We start from the raw sequence: 17,693 nt of genomic DNA on the forward strand, positions 1-17,693 counted from the left end.
ATGATTTATATAAAGTCTTCATTAATGATTTGGTTCAATTTTGATTTATGCACTCAACTAGCTTGTGGAAAATGCTGTAGTTGTTATTTTCCCCATATTCACTATTTTAAGAAAATCTTGGCCAAGATTTTATCATTTTCATATGGGGGAGGTGAGAGTAAGAGGAATTTCTGATATGTATAGAAACATATAGAAAATAATCAGAGATTAGCTCAAAAAGACATAGAGAAATTTGGAGTATGTTTTTATTTTAGGCCTGGATCTAAATAGATGCACTCTCAAAGTCCATCATTAATTTTTTTCATGAAAAGAAATCTCTTTATACTTGTTCTTTCCTTCAGAGAATTCGTGCTAAGGTGGTTTTGTCTGTAAATTTTTTAATGTTCATCCTAATGAGAGGCAGGTGTCACTTTTCCTCCCCTGAAGTAGAGCCTGATATTTCTGACATTTAACTTGTATTTTTTAACTTGATATTTCTGACATTTAATTTATATGCAGAGTACATTATGCAAAATGCTGGGCCGATGAAGCACAAACTGGAATCAACATTACCAGGAGAAATATCAATAACCTAAATATGCAGATGACACTACCCTTATGTTAGAAAGTGAAGAGGAACTAAAGAACCTCTTGATGAAAGTGAAAGAGGAGAGTGAAAAAGCTGGCTTAAAACTCAACATTCACAAAACTAAGATCATGGCATCTTGTCCCATCACTTCATGGCAAATAGATGGGGAAACAATGGAAACAGTTTCTTAGGCTCCAAAATCACTGTAGATGGCGACTACAGCCATGGAATTAAAAGACGCTTGCTCCTTGGAAGAAAAGTTATGACCAACCTAGACAGCATGTTAAAAAGCAGAGACATTACTCTGCCAAGAAAGGTGCATCTAGTCAAAGCTATGGTTTTCCCAGTAGTCATGTATGGATGTGGGAGTTGGACTATAAAGAAAGTTGAGCACTGAAAAATTGATGCTTTTGAACTGTGGTGTTGGAGAAGACTGTTGAGAGTCCCTTGGACTGCAAGGAGATCCAACCAGTCAATCCTAAAGGAAATCAGTCCTGAATATTCATTGGAAGGTCAGATGCTAAAGCTGAACCTCCAATACCTTTGGCCACTTTATGTGAAGAACTGACTGGAAAAGACCCTGAGGCTAGGAAAGATTAAAGGCAGGAGGAGAATGGGACAACAGAGGATGAGATAGTTGGATGGCATCACTGACTCAATGGACATGAGTTTGAGCAAGTTCCAGGAGTTGGTGATGACAGGAAAGCCTGACGTGCTGCAATCTATGGGATTGCAAAGAGTTGGATACAACTGAGTGACTGAACTGAACTGAACTGATCTCTATTGGACAATTGAGGTTTGGGGGAAGGGCGGTTTATGTCTGTCCACATAACCAAATTAATATCTTAATGTTTTATTGTATATAAACGTTTTTTTCTAAATAAATGCAATTGGCATGTACCAAAAAAAATGTCAATAACATGTAGGAATGGAAAGGTGTGTGTGTGTGTGTGTGTGTGTGTGTGCCTGTGCACGTGATCTCAGTTGCTCAGTGTTGTCCAACTCTACAACCCCATGGAGGTTGCAGAGGATTCCAGGTTACTCTGTCCATGGGATTCTCCAGACAAGAATACTGGAGTAAGTTGCCATTTCTTATTCCAGGGGATCTTCCCAACCCAGGGATCGAACCTGCATCTCTTGAGTCTCCCACATTGGTAGGCAGATTCCTTACCACTGTGCCACCTGGGAAGCCAGCAATGGAAAGATAGGGGTATATAATTACATCTGTTCTGAGAGCCCAGCAAAGACTTGTGATTGAAGATCGGATGTGTTTTTCACGGAATATCAGCATTTATGTCACTATGATATGCATTCCTAATGATCAGATCACTTGCCATTACTTTCATGCATTGTTTTTACTTTTTGTTTGTTTTTTGAAGTATCAAGGAGGGATTTGCAACAATTTAACAACAAGTTACAGAGCAGTCTTAGTGGTTTATAAAAAGGAGTAACAATATAGCGTGGCAGGTTTAGTGTGTCTCTTTATGTCATCTGTGGTTAATAGACCTTGTCTCTCATTTTTGGAAGGTGACCTTATTGCCTAAAATGCAGTGACGGTTAAACTTTAGTCAGCGCAAGAATCACCTGGAAGCTTGTTAAGGCACAGATCCCTGGACACCATCCCCAGACTCTGAGTCGACAGATCTGCATGATCTGAGGATCTGCTCTTCTAATAAGCTTCCAGAGGATGCTGCTGCTGCTGATTCTGGGCCACACGATGATGCTCACCAGTAGTAAGATGAAAAAGTCAGATCTGCCTACATCACTGAGAGCCTAACTTACCTTAGGAAAAGGCTTCCCACAAGAAACCCCACTGCTCTGTACCAAACACCAAGCAAATGTGGAAGGTGATTCCACAAGGATTTCAGAGAGAAGGGTAAGTGCATTTCAGGACTGTAGCTTTAATAGGCCCGAAGTCATTCATTCATTTGCTATATATCAGTATCAGAAACTTCAAACAAAAAATTAAAATGTGACTTGGGTAGAGAGAAAAGCCTTGTTTGCTCTTTCTCTGTCTCCCTACTCACAGGATGGAGCACATGCCCCATCCCATTAAGAAAAAATATAGCTTTTCCCAGTGCTTTGAATAAATGAAATCCATCTCATTACCCTTACCCCAGTCTGAAACAACCACCACCAAATGTACCATCTCATTTTGCTTTGTATATTACAGAGCTGAGAAACCGTCAACAGTCCAGGAACAAAACTGTTTTTAATTATGTATACTTTTGGAATTTGCTCCCTTCGAGGAGGGGGTGCGGACACTGGCCACCGCATCTGGCTATGAGTGCTCCCTCTATCCCTCTCTGTCTCTCTCATTCTCTGCAGGCTACAGGCTGCAGATTTTACAGTTCCTCCCTGCACATCCAACCCCTTTATTCCACAGACTTCTGTGGAATCTGTTAAGCCTGTGTCATGTGGTTTACTGGATTGAAATATACTCTCTATTAATGTGTAGTATTTTGGGAGAAAAAAGAGGAACAAATACTATATCTGCTTGATAATGAAAATTGACAAAGTGTTTTTTTGAAATAAAGAGCTAGACTCCTCCTACATACACACACCCCCCCCCCCCCCCCGCAAAGTTCCTCATTGCTTACTCTGAGGTCCTCTGTCCCTCTTTCCACTCTTTTTAGTCTTATTATTAAGCTTGGTGGCTTGATTTCAAGAGAGATCCCAGAATGTCTAGCATCCTTGTGTTCTAGAAACAAATGTATCCACAAAGAACACTAGCTTTAGAGTCACACACTTGGGTTTAAATTCTGGCTGTGCCACATTCAAACGACATGAGCTTGGTCAAGGCACATAGTTGAGCCATGTGACTTAAATCCTCTTTGCTTCAGTAAGATGGGGATGAAGGGAATGATGATCTGTGCCTCCCAGCTGTGGGGGTCGGCAATGCATGTGAGCACCGAGCACAGCATCTGCACAAATACTCAACGATTCATAGTGGTTCTCATTTTTTTTACGTGTTCGGTTTCTCTTCCTCTCCTGCCATTTTCTATCTCCGTAGAGATGAAAATCTTTTCTTGGCCACTAGGTGGAGAAAGCAAGCCTTCTACAGTATTTGAATTAAACAGGAGGCCAAATCATCCTGACCTAAATACTACAGACATTTAAGGGAGAGATGATTTTTTTTCCTTCCTCTTCTTTAGAACTTCACACAGCATTAACAGGGGATCTGGAGACATGTCTGGGGAATTTCTGAGCAGTTCACAATGAAATGTTTGAGTTTTGAGTGTGGTTCTGCCTCGAGGCACCAGATTTTACCCAGGAAGAAGTCCACAATTCAGCTTTCCAGCACCTTCTCATCCTCTGTGTCCTAATCTCCTTTTTTAAACATTTTATTTTAGGTTGAAATATAGTTGATTAACATCGTTGTGATAGTTTCAGGTGTACAGCAAAGCAATTCAGTTATACATATATGTGTATCTATTCTTTTTCAAGTTCTTTTCCCATTTACATTGTTACGTAATGTTGAGCAGAGTTCCCTATAAGTCCTTCTTGGTTATCTATTTTAAATACAGCAGTGTGTACATGTCAAACTCTCTAATTATCCCTTCCCTACCACTCTTCCCCTCTATACTGTAATCATAATTCATTCTCTATGTCTATGAGCCTGTTTGTTTTGTATAATAAATAAGTTCATATGTACCATTTCTGCTTAGATTCTGCACATAAGTGGTATCATAATGATAATTGTCATTCTCTGACCTATTTCACTCAGTATGACAATCTCTAGATCCATCCATGTTGCTTATGCCCTAATCTCTTCTCACCTGCATTTCAAACAGGGACTTGCTCAGTACATTTTTCCCTCCCGGGTATTATATAGCTACTGACTCCCAGGGACCTTTGCATTTTGACATGAACTCTCTTGATAAGTTACGTTTCTTTAGTCTGATAAGAGTAGTAACGGGAACCCATTGGGCCTACTTCACGTAACTGTTGCAAGGGTCATTTAGTTAATACCTGTGCAATCATACGTGAACTTTACAAATACAAATAAAACATTACTATTGAAGATATAAATCTCTGCCTTTAAAGAAAAAAGTTGAGAGTCCAAAACATTCTTGAGAAAGAATCAGCTTGCAAGGGGATGTGGCTCTCCTTCTAGGTAAAGCCCCTGGGACCCTCTGCACGTAAGCTCAGGTATGTTCCACACTCCGTATTTCTTGCCTGATATTCCTCATCTCTCCTTCTCACCTTGTCCCCAAAGTCTCTTCATTTGCTGCCATACCCATTTGTACCCTCCCAGCACTGATCCTCCAAATGAAGAACTATTTGCAATATTAACCCATTCTATTCATGGGCATCTCCCTGAGAATTATCCCAATTGGCTCCAAAACATTGCAGCTACACCTATATCCTGAACCCGACATTCAATAATTTGTGCTGTTTCAACAAGTGCCTCGTGATCTCTGTACAAAAATATGTTCTGGCAAGAAACATTCAAAAATTTTTCCCTTTCATCCATACTTTCATTACAAATTTTCTTCTTTCCATGATGGAAAATAACCAAGCTGCATACCAAATGTTTAGCCTGTAATTCATGTAATTATATTGCAAAAATATTCATCTCCCGTTTGCCTTTCCACTAGTGCTCTCTACAGGCACTTTTGTTATTGTTTTGGTTTCCTATGTTATTTGAGGAAGGAAAAACCCAGGGAAAAAATTTGAGTTTACTCTCAGTAAATTTCCACTCTAGGATCTGAGTTTCCTTCAAGCAGCCAAGAGCATGGCAGGAGCCCTGGAATGCTATTCCATTTAAATGTGGTCTGAAATAGCACACTTATTTCCACTAAATTTACTTTTAATGCATCTCATAGAAAGATCATTTTGCATAATACACATACACACACACATAAGCTCCACGAGCCTAAATATAGGATACAAATGTAAATTCCATGGTTTTTCCTTACAAAATTTTCAGATTTTCAGTTTATACGTCAATTTGCAATCACTGTGTCCCCTAAGCATAAGATTAGTCATATATAATACTACATATGTTATAAGGAGCTTCCCACCAAATAGACTGAGACACAGATTTGAAAACAAGCAGATTATCAGGAAGTACACGTAACATGGGTAAGTGAGGGACACAGAAATACAGAGAAGAAAAACACAGTAGACTGGGCTCCCATATAGATAACTGGAGCTTAATACTGGGCAGAAACTCTGGAAGTAATGTAAAACACAGTCCTTAGTATTAACAGGTAAAGAGTGAGGAAAATGGGGTATTTATATCCCTATACGTATCAGGCATTGGTTACTGACTTGTGGAGGAGGCATGATCTTAATTCTTAACCCTTCCCATAGGCCTTGAACGTGAAGTCCTCTAACAAAGATCCAAGTGCTGGCCTTTGGAAGACAGGCTGTCAAACACAGAAATGAAAGAACCAAAATGAAAAGGGTAAAGGATTGATCTGTTATGCCAAATTATTAGCAAAAAGAATGCTACTCATTTATCACAATTCATGTTCATGCCTACATTTATATCAAATCCCCAACTAAGGGCTTCCCTGATGGCTCAGCAGATAAAAAATCTGCCTGAGATGCAGGAGACAAAGGAGATAAGGGTTCGGGTCAGGAAGATCCAAACCCTAGGTTGGAAAGATTCCCTGGAGGAGAAAATGGCAACCCACTCTGCTTCATGGATCACAGCCTTGTCGTGGTGATAGGGCTTACATAACACATTGAAGCCATGAGCCATGCCTTGCAGGGCCAACCAAGACAGATGGGTCATAGTGAAGCGTTCTGACAAAACATGGTCCACTGGAGGAGGAAATGGCAACCCACTCCAGTATTCTTGCCTGGAGAACCCATGGACATGAGTACACGTATGAAAGGCAAAAATATATGACACTGGAAGGTGAGCCCCCAGGTTGGCAGGTGTCCTATATGCTGCTGGGGAAGAGCACAGGGCAATTGCCAATAGTTTCAGAAAGAACTGGGCCAAAGCAAAAGCAATGCTCAGTTGTGGATGTATCTGGTGGTGAAAGTAAACTCCAATGTTGTAAAGAACAATATTGCGTAGGAACCTGAAACATTACGTCTATGAATCAAGGTAAATTGGATATAGTCAAGCAGGAGATGGCAAGAGTGAACATCGACATCTTAGGAGTCAGTGAACTAAAATGGACTAGAATGGACAATTTTAATTCAGACGACCATTATGTCTACTACTATGGGCACGAATTGTGGGGAGCGAGCTCCGCCCCTGGCAAAGGTCATGAGGAAGGAGGCTTGACATACGCAAAGGCGGGATCAAGCCTCAGGAGTCCCCCTGAAAATTCTCGAGCATCTACCCCCAAAACCGGAGTCTGCCTACTTTCTGCTTTGTGCTTTCACCTACACCTCTGACTTTATGGGGGGCTGTCCCCCATTACCTCTCACTGAAAAAAGTTAGCTTACAGCTCCAGTTAATAATTCCTGGGTGTGACAGTGTTTCAACCTACAAACTCCTTTGGAAGTCCTCTAGCCTGCCTGAATAGGTTTTTTCCGGCAACATGTGATTGTTCAGAGCCTCCCAACTGTGAGAGGCAGGAGATGTTCTAAACTGTCTAAACATAGATTCATTTGAGTAGTTAAAAGATTGATTAGAAATTGTATTGGTGAAGGGTTTTTCACTTGTTGGGCCAATGTTTGCTGCTAAGTCTCCATACCACTTACCTACTGTGTCCTTGGCGGTGTATTGATTGATATAATGGGTGTATAGAAATGTAAGTAGTAGCCTCAATGTTTGTAATCTTGGACCCTTGAGTTAATTCTTTTCTTGATTGAGCCCACCTCACCTTTGCCCTATAGGAATGCAACTTTCTCCAATGCTTTTTGGAGGCTGGCGCCTGACTTTAGAATAATCACCTTTAGAGAAAAATAAGTTTCTTAAAATGTTAACAGGCTTCCTGGCCAGAAGATGATGTAAATCACCTAAACTTTTGCATATGATAAGTTTGAAAGCCTGACTTCGATAAGGATCAGGAACTGCTGTCTTTGCATGACTCTACCCCTTCCCCCATTATCCTCTATGCACAACTTAAGGTATAAAACTACTTTGGAAAATAAAGTATGTCCTTTTGTTCACCGGAATTTGGTCTCCCCATGTCGTTCTTTCTTTCACCTTCTAGCTGAACTTTTCCTCTGAGGCAGGGAAGCTCGTCAAGCCTACTAATTTTGCCTGGGCTTCTAAGATCTGACCGGGGAGGCCTTAGTGTCTCCTCTCCTTTGGGAGAACGGGAGGACGCCTGCGGCCTTCGTAGGTGACATAAATTCCCTGCTTTGGAATTTTATTCAGCCTCTTTTCTTCACTGAATTTCTTCGCTGAGCTATCCTTATTTCACCACTCTTTATATCCTTAATAAACGTTTAATTAAGCAGTTGTTTCCTGATCCTCGCCAACGCCGTCCCCGCTTCGAATTCCCTGGATCAGCCGGGGCTGGTCCCCGGCAACAAATCCTTAAGAAGAAATGGGGTAGGCCTCACAGTCAACAAAAGAGTCTGAAATGCAGCACTTGGGTGCAGTCTCAAAAACAACAGAATGATTTTGGTTTGTTTCTAAGGCAATCCATTCAGTTTCACAGTAATCTTCCCAACCCAGGGATCGAAACCAGGTCTCCGGCATTGCAGGCAGATTTTTTACCTGCTGAGCGAGCCATCAGGGAAGCCCTTAGTTTGGGGATTTGATATAAATGTAGGCATGAACATGAATTGTGATAAATGAGTAGCATTCTTTTTGCTAATAATTTGGCATAACAGATCAGTCGTCTACCCTTTTCATTTTGGTTCTTTCATTTCTGTGTTTGACAGCCTGTCTTCCAAAGGCCAGCACTTGCATCTTTGTTGGAGATGCCCCACGGTAATTACTGTCCCCCAGTAATCCATTACTCCGCCACAGTAATCCACAGTAATTTCACCACTGATGCCAAAGGAGCTGAAGTTGAACGGTTCTGTAAAGACCTAAACACCTTCTAAAAAGTGAAAGTGAAAGTCGCTAAGTCATGTCTCACTCTCTGCGACCCCATGGATTACACAGTCCATGGAATTCTCCAGGCCAGAATACTGGAGCGGGTAGCCTTTCCCTTCTCCAGGGGATCTCCCCAAGCCAGGGATCAAACCGTGGTCTCCTACACTGCAGGCAGATTCTTTACCAATTGAGCTATCAAACACCTTCTAGAACTAACACCAAAAAAGATGTCCTTTTCATTACTGGGGATTGGAATGCAAAATTAGGAAGTCAGGAGATACCTGGAGTAACAGGCTAGTTTGGCCTTGGAGTACATATTGCAAAATTCAGGTTTAAATTGAAGGAAGTAGGGAAAACCACTAGGCCATTCTGGTATGACCTAAATCAAATCCCTTATGACTATGCAGTGAAGGTGACGAACAGATTCAGGGGATTAGATCTGTTAAACAGAGTGCCTGAAGAACTATGGATGGAGGTTCATAACACTGTATAGGAGGTAGTGACCAAAACCCTCCCTACGAAGAAGAAATGCAAAAAGGCAAAGGGGTTGTCTGAGGAGGCTTTACACATAGCTGAGGAAAGAAGAGAAGCAAACGGCAAGGGAGAAAGGAAAAGAGATACCCAACTAAATGCAGAGTTCCCAAGAATAGCAAGGAGAGATAAGAAGGCCTTAAACAAACAATGGAAAGAAATAAAGGAAAATAATAGAATGAGAAAGACTAGGGATGTCTATCAAGGGGACATTTCATGCAAGGATGGTCACGATAAAAGACAGAAACAGTGAAGATCTAATAGAGGCAGAAGAGATTAAGAGGAGGTGGCAGACTTGAATAACTCCAACTCTACTGGAAATCTGACCAACCATTCTCTATTGGTTACATTTGTGGAAGGCAACCAGATCAAGGACTTGGGACAAATATTACTGTTCAATTTCTATCCTTTATAATTTTCAGATTTGCTTTTATTATGTACATATATTACTTAAAATAATGACAAAACTAATTTAAAACAAACAAAAAAGAGGTGGCAAGAATACACAGAAAACTATACAAAAAAGGTCTTAAATGAGCTGGATACCTAAGACGGTCTGGGCACTAACCTAAAGTCAGACATCCTGGAGTGTGAAGTCAAGTGGGCCTTAGGAAGTATTACTACAAGCAAAGCTAATAAGGTGATGGAATTCTAACTGAGGTATTTAAAATCCTAAAAATGGTATTACTCAGTTCAGTTCAATTTAGTCGCTCAGTCGTTTCCGACTCTTTGCAACACCATGGACTGCAGAAATCAGTCTTCCCTGCCCATCACCATCTCCCAAGAGCTTGCTCAAACTCATGTCCATTGAGTCACTGATGCCATCCAACCATCTCATCCTCTGTTGTCCCATTCTCCTCCTGCTTTCAATCTTTCCCAGCATCAGAGTATTTTCTAATCAGTCAGTTCTTCACATCAGGTGGCCAAAGTATTGGAGTTTCAGCTTCAGCATCAGTACTTCCAATGAATATTCAACACTGATTTTCTTTAGGATTGACTGATTGGATCTCCTTGAAGTCCAAGGAACTTTCAAGAGTCTTCTCTAACACCACAGTCCAAAAGCATTAATTCTATGGTGCTCAGCTTTCTTTATGGTCCAACTCTCACATCCATACACAATTACTGGAAAAGCCATAGCTTTGACTAGATGGACATTTGCTGGCAGAGTAATATCTCTGGTTTTTAATATGCTGTCTAGGTTAATCAGAGTTTTTCTCCCAAGGAGCAAGGGTCTTTCAATGTCATGGCTGCAGTCACCATCTACAGAGATTTTGGAATCCAAAAAAATAAAGTCTGTCACTGTTTCCATTGTTTTCGCATCTATTTGCCATGAGGTGATGGGACCAGATGACATGACCTTAGTTTTCTGAATGTTGAGCTTTAAGCCAACTTTTTCACTTTCCTCTTTCACATTCATCAAGAGGCTCTTTACTTCTTTGCTTTCTGCCATAAGGGTGATGGCATCTGCATATCTAAGGCTACTGATATTTCTCCTGTCAATCTTGATTCCAGCTTGTGCATCATCCAGCCCAACATTTCTCATGATGTACTCTGCATATACCTTAAATAACCAGGATGACAATATACAGCCTTGATGTACTCCTTTCCTGATTTGGAACCAGCATGTTGTTCCATGTCTATTTCTAACTGTCGCTTCCTGACCTGCATACAGATTTCTCAGGAAGCAGGTAAGGTGGTTTGGTATCCCCATCTCTTTAAGAATTCACAGTTTCTTGTGATCCACAGAGTCAAAGGCTTTGGCATAGTCAATAAAGCAGAAGTAGATGTTTTTCTGGAAATCTCTTGCTTTCTCAATGATGGCAATTTGATCTCTGGTTCCTCTGCCTTTTCCAAATCCAGCTTGAACATCTGGAAGTTCTCAGTTCAAATACTGTTGAAGCCTGCTTGGAGAATTTAGAGCATTACTTTGCTGGGTGTGAGATGAGTGCAATTATGCAGTAGTTTGAACATTCTTTGACATTGCCCTTCTTCAGGATTGGAATGAAAACTGACCTTTTCCAGTCCTGTGGCCACTGCTGAGTTTTCCAAATTGCTGGCATATTGAGTGCAGCACTTTCACAGCATCATCTTTTAGGATTTGAAATAACTCAACTGGAACTCCATCATCCCCACTAGCTTTGTTCGTAGTGATGCTTCCTAAGGCCCACTTGACTTTGCATTCCAGGATGTCTGGCTCTAGGTGAGTGATCACACCATCGTGGTTCTGGGTCATGAAGATCTTTTTTGTATAGTTCTTCTGTGTATTCTTGATGCCTTTGCTTAATATCTTCTGCTTCTGTCAGGTCCATACCATTTCTGTCCTTTAATGTGCCCATCTTTGCATGAAATGTTCCCTTGGTATCTCTAATTTTCTTGAAGAGATCTCTAGTCTTTCCCATTCTGCTGTTTTCCTCTATTCCTTTGCAATGATCACTAAGGAAGGCTTTCTTATCTCTTCTTGCTATTCTTTGGAACTCTGCATTCAGATGGATGTACCTTTCCTTTTCTCCTTTGCCTTTCACTTCTCTTTTCTCAGCTATTAGTAAGGCTTCCTCAGACAACTGTTTTGCCTTTTCGCATTTCTTTTTCTTAGAGATTGTCTTGATCACTGCTTCTGTACAATGCCATGAACCTCCATGCAGAGTTCATCAGGCATTCCATCAGATCTAGTACCTTCAATCTATTTGTCACTTCTGCTGTATAGTCATAAGGGATTTGATTTAGGTCATACCTGAATGGTCTAGTGGTTTTCCCTACTTTCTTCAATTTAAGTCTGAATTTGGCAATAAGGAGTTCATGATCTGAGCCACAGTCAGCTCATGGTCTTGTTTTTGCTGACTGTATAGAGCTTCTCCATTTTTGACTGCAAAGAATATAATCAATCTGATTTCATTAGTGACCATCTGGTGATGTCCATGTGTAGAGTCATCTCTTGTGTTGTTGGAAAAGGGTGTTTGCTATGACCAGTGGGTTCTCTTGGCACAACTCTGTTAGCCATTGTCCTGCTTCATTTTGTACTCCAAGCCCAAATTTCCCTGTCACTCCAGGTACCTCTTGACTTCTTACTTTTCATTCCAGTCCCTGATAATGAAAAGGACATCTTTTTGGGGTGTTAGTTTTAGAAGGTCTTGTAGGTCTTCATAGAACTGTTCAACTTCAACTTCTTTAGCATTACTGGTTGGGGCATAGACTTGGATTACTGTGATATTGAATGATTTGCCTTGGAAACAAACAGAGATCATTCTGTCATATTTGAGATTGCATCCAAGTCTACATTTGGGACTCTTTTGTTGACTCTGAGGGCTATTTCATTTCTTCTATGGGATTCTTGCCCACAGTAGTAGATATAATGGTCATCTTAGTTAAATTCACCCATTCCAGTCCATTTTATCTCACTGATTCCTAAAATGTCAGTGTTCACTCTTGCCATCTCCTGTTTGACCACTTCCAATTTACCTTGATTCATGGACCTAACATTCCAGGTTCCTATGTAATACTGTACTCTAGAGCATTGGACCACACCACTTCCATCACCAGTCATATCCACACTTGGGGTTTGTTTTTGCTTTGGCTCTGTCTCTTAATTCTTTCTGGAGTTATTTCTCCACTGTTCTCCAGTAGCATATTGGGCACCTACCAACCTGGGGAGTTCATCTTTTAGTATCATATCTTTTTGCTTTTTCATACTGTTCATGGGGTTCTCAAAGCGAGAATGCTGAAGTAGTTTGCCACTGCCTTCTCCAGTGGACCATGTTTTGTCAGAACTCTCCCACCATGACCGGTCCATCTTGGGTGGCCCTACATGGCATGGCTCATAGTTTCATAGAGTTAGACAAGGCTGTGGTCCATGTGATCAGATTGGTTAGTTTTCTGTGATTGTGGTTTTCATCTGCCTGCCCTCTGAGGGATAAGGATGAGAGGCTTATGGAAGCTTCCTGATGGGAGAGACTGACTGTGGGAGAAACTGGGTATTGTTCTGATGGGCAGAGCCATGTTCAGTAAATCATTCATCCAATTTCCTGTTGATGGGTAGAGTTGTATTCGCTCCCTGCTGTTTGACCTGAGACCAAACTATGGTGGAAATAGTGAAGATAATGGTGACCTCCTTCAAAATGTCCCATGCACACACTGCTGAACTCAGTGCCCCCGACCCTGCAGCAGGCCACCGCCAACCCACGCCTCCACCGGAGACTCCTGGACACTCACAGGAGTGAGTGATACTAGTTAAAACGTCAGCAAATTTGGAAAACTCAGCAGTGGCCACAAGACTGGAAAAATCAGTTTTTCTTCCAATCCCATAGAAGAGCAATGCCAAAGAATCTTCAAACAACTGTACAACTGTGCTCATTTTGCATGCTAGTTAAGGATATGCTCAAAATTCTTCAAGCTAGGCTTCAGCAATACATGAACTAAGAAGTTCCAGACATACAAGCTGGATTTAGAAAAGGCAGAGGAGCTAGAAACCAAATTTCCAGTGTTCACTGGATCAGAGAGAAAGCAAAGGAATTCCAGAAAAACATGTGCTTCATTGACTACACTAAAGCTTTTGACTGTGTGAATCACAGCAAAGTGTGGAAAATTCTTGAAGAGATAGAAATACCAAACCAGCTTAATTGTCTTCTGAGAAACCTGATGTGGGTCAAGAAGAAACAGAAGTGGACATGGAACCTCTGGTTCAAAATTGGGAAAGGAGTAAGACAAGGCTGCATATTGTCACCCTGCTTATTTAACTTATATGTAATGTACATCATGAGAAATGCTAAGCTGGATGAATCACAAGCTGAAGTCAAGATTGCCCGGAGAAATGTCAACAACCTGATATGCAAATGATACCACTCTAATGGTAGAAAGTGAAGAGGAACTAAAGAGCTTCTTGAGGGTGAAAGAGGAGAGTGAAAAAGCTGACTTGAAACTCAACATTAAAAACACTAAAATTATGGCATCTGGACCAATCATTTCATGGGAAATAGAAGGGGAAAAATTGGAAGAAGTGACAGACTTTATTTTGGGGGGCTCCAAAATCACTACAAATGGTGACTGCAGCCACAAAATTAAAAGACATTTGCTCCTTGGAAGGAAAGCTATGATGGACCTAGACAGTGTGTTAAAAGCAGAGACTTCACTTTGCTGACAAAAGCACATATAGTCAAAGCTATGGTTTTTCCAGTATTAACGTACAGATGTCAGAGCTGGACCATAAAGAAAGCTGAATATCAAAGAACTGATGCTTTCAAACTGTGATGCTAGAAAAGACTCGAGAGTCCCTTGGACTGCAAGAAGATCAAACCAGTCCATCCTAAAGGAACTCAACCCCGAAACTGAAGCTCCAATACTTTGGCCACCTGATGCAAAGAGCCAACTCATTGGAAAAGACCCTGATGCTGGGAAAGATTGAGGGCAGGAGGAGAAGGGTGGGGCAGAGGGTAAGACAGTTGGACAGCATCACCGACTCAATGGACCTGAGTCTGAGCAAACTCCTGCGTGTGGGTCAAGAAGAAAGACAGTGAAGGACAGGGGAACCTAGCATGCTGTAGTCCCTAGGGTCGCCAAGAGTCGGACACAGCTTACTGTCCGAACAACAACCACATCAAACTAAAATTAGATAGCCAATTATATGTCAATAAAGCTGGAAAAATTAATAACACATAACCCCCCCCCAAAGAAATGTTCATTGGATCATAGAGAAAGCAAAGGACTTCCAAAAAAACACATGTGGGATGTTTTCATAGGAGAATTTCTACAAAACATTTAAAGAAGAACTAAAAACAATTTTATGTGATGTTTTCCAGAAAACAGAAGAGGGAAAACACATCCCAGTGCATCTTATGATACATAATTGCTAATATCACAAAAATTAACCATTCTATGTACTAATGATATACAGGAGTTGAAATTAAAACACAATTATCATTACAATTATTTTAATACTTAGATACACACTCTAAAAGTGTGTACTTAAAAAAGGTCCAGGTTTCGTATGCTGAAAATTACAAAACGCTGTTAAGTCAAAGAATAGAATATAAATGTTCATGGACTGAAAAATCCAACATATTAAAGATGTCAGTTCACCAAGTTCATATATATATTAAGTACAATTCCTCTCAAAATCCTAGTGAGTTTTTTTTCTCAAGACAGGCAAGATTATTATATGATTTATATGGAAAGGCACAGGTAACAGCTAAAACAGTCTTGACAAAGAAGAGTGCATGGGAAGGCATACGTCTCGCTGGTGTTAAGGCTTGCTGCCCAGCTGCAGTAACTGAGTGTACGTGGTATTAGTGGTAGAACAGGTACACAGACCAACAGAACCAAATGGAGAACCCAGAAACAGACGTGAGCAAGCGTCCAGTTGACTTTCTACAGAAATGAGAGATAAAGAGGAGAGAACAGCCTTTTCAACAAATGATAACAGGAACAGCCAGACATCCACAGGCTAAAAAAAAAAAAAAGGATCATGAAATTAAAAGCAAAATGTAAACATATGAGTCCTTGGGAAAAGCAAAATCCTTCCTCTATTTTATGCAGTGTAACTAACACAGGTCACTTCCCTGTCTCTATTTGCCTTCATTTCTTTTGAGAAGCAGGACAGAGTTTGAATGAGAATGGGAACAATAGCCCCCATCTCGAAGGAAGTCGGAAGCCTTAAGTACATTCACAGCTGACTCACTTTGCTGTACAGCAGAAACTAACACAACATTGTAAAGCAACGATACTTCAATTAAACAAACAAAAAAAATTCAACAAAACGTGGAACAAAAAATAAAAGATACCAGTTTACTTTGTAAAAAGATGAAATTGGAGATGAATTTAAGTGTTAGTTTTAACTATATGAAATACAGAAACTTCTATAAATTCAAAACAATGCAAAATACAGGGACATGAGGAGTAGCTCCCAATCCCTGATAAAAACTCTAAAAGTATTAGAAGTTTTCGAATATTTAATTCTGAATATTTTCTTACAATTATCACTAGGAAAATGCTTCCCAAATCCATATGTTGAAGGCCTATTAATTAAAAGAAATTAAAACGCTGCATTTTGATCACTTGCTTACACAGGGAAGTGATGGACGCTTTTTGTACTTTTTTCCCAAGGGAAGCTTGTTTCCAATCCTATTTTGCCCAGGAAATAGCATATTTGGCTTATTAGAAGAACGCAACAGACACCCATCTGAGGTCTCAACTTGATAAAAGAGTGGAACTGGTTAACAACAGAAATCAGAGTGGAGCTATAAAGGCAGTAAAGATTAAATATAGATAATGTGATTATGTACTAGGAAGAGAACAATATCAACAACAATGCTGCCTCAAAATATGGATTTTCCCACTTACATTGGAATTAATTCCTGAAGTTTATAATGTAGCAAGACATGTAGCTCCCAAATTAAATATTTCCCTCCTGCCTCTGAGAAGTTTTGCTTTTAAATTAAGGATTTGTTTCCCAGAAATAAGTTGTTATTTTCAGTATCCACCAAAATCTACAAGAAAATGTGATTTATTCTCAAAACATGGTTCTGTCAATGAATTTTAGGGATTTTTTTATTTTCTTTGGCATCTGCCCAGTAAAAATGTATGACTTGATTGCATGCATATTATGAAAGTTTAAGGTAAATTTCTATCTGTATTTTGCATAATCAACTTCATGCCTAATCCTTGATGGTCTCTTTGATTTTAGCATGATATTTCTTTTTCTGAAATGCTGATCAACTTCAAAATTATCTGTGAATTTTCCCAACTTATAAACCTTTTATTCTACTCCACTCTACTGTTATCACTGCCAACTATGAACACATTTTAGAATTGACATCATATTAGCAACAATTAGAATTCCATTATCTGTTGTCAGTTTGATACCATCACCACTCAACTCTAAGGGTAGGAACTGTATCTCCTGGAATCCTCTTCAACGTATGGTTCCAGGCTGGTATTTGCCAATGAAGAAAACTCATGTCTGATTTGAGAGGTGGAAGCAAAGAGGAAGGCATTATTACCTGCAGGCAGGTACAGCCATATGTGCAGCAAGACAAGTGAAGTAAGGTGAAGTCGCTCAGTTGGGTCCAACTCTTCGCAACCCCATGGACTGTAGCCTACAAGGCTCCTCTGTCCATGGAATTTTCCAGGCAAGAGTACTGGAGTGGGTCGCCATTTCCTTCTCCAGGAGATCTTCCCAAGCCAGGGATCGAACCCAGGTCGCCCGCATTGCAGGCAGATGAGCCACCAGGGAAGCCCGCAGCAAGACAAGAGTTTACAGCAACTTCCCGGTGGCCTCCAGAATATGACCCACTTTTCAGCTAAAGCAAACTGGGAGCTTCTCAGTGATTCTCAAGAGTTGTAACAGCCTCTAGGAAAATGCTGAAAAATCACCAAATTTGGTGTTTCATGCTGAAATCTTTAGAATCAGTTCCTCTGACTTCTGTAGTAGTCCCACTGTTCTTCTAAAGCAGTTTTGCTGTCATTCTTGTAGCTGCCACATAAATCCCTAATTCTGTATTAAATCTGTAATGCCGGGAATACGTAAGAGTTGTTCTCTTTTCTTAACTGAACCCTAACTGATACAAAGACTTTCAACACCTTGAAAATAGTATCCCCAATACAGCCAAAAGTCCTCCTCAAGTATCCCAACTGAATTTATTA

Source organism: Bos indicus, chromosome 22, assembly GCF_029378745.1.
Source record: "Bos indicus isolate NIAB-ARS_2022 breed Sahiwal x Tharparkar chromosome 22, NIAB-ARS_B.indTharparkar_mat_pri_1.0, whole genome shotgun sequence".
NCBI classification, from domain to species: Eukaryota; Metazoa; Chordata; class Mammalia; order Artiodactyla; family Bovidae; genus Bos; species Bos indicus.